Consider the following 606-nt stretch of genomic DNA (forward strand, 5'->3'; position numbering starts at 1 on the left):
CGCCTCCTTCTGTTCGCCTTCAAGGAACTATTAGCACGAAATGTTCATGAAGCAATTGCAGGGATAAGTGGTTTCTTCCGCGATTTATGCACGAGATGAGTGACTCTTGAAGGTATTGAAAATTTGAAGACTAACATTGCTGTGATTCAGTGCAACCTTGAGAAGATATTTCCTCCCTCATTTTTTGATGTTATGGAGCATCTTGTTATTCACCTGGCAAGAGAATTGGAACTTGGTGGTCCTGTGCAGTATAGATGGATGTATCTGTATGAGCGGTATATGTTCCATTTGAAGAAGATGGTGAAAAATTTAAGTAGGGTGGAAGGTTCTATAGTCGCACAGATGATCAATCAAGAAACTTCAAACTTTGCCGAGTACTACTTTCCAATAGAAGTTCAGACCAAAAACAGAAGACCTAATCGGCATGATGATAGAGGCGAATGGGCAAGATATCATGTTACGGTTCCAGACATTTTCACAGACGTTGGACGACTTAGCGGAAAACCAAAGGACCGTCAACTTACTGAGCAGGAGCGCAGTCATTTGCAAACATATTTGCTCACCAACTGCGAAGATGTTCTTCAATATGAGAGGTAAATAAATTAG

This window comes from Brassica oleracea, chromosome C6 (assembly GCF_000695525.1).
Source record: "Brassica oleracea var. oleracea cultivar TO1000 chromosome C6, BOL, whole genome shotgun sequence".
Taxonomy (NCBI): Eukaryota; Viridiplantae; Streptophyta; class Magnoliopsida; order Brassicales; family Brassicaceae; genus Brassica; species Brassica oleracea.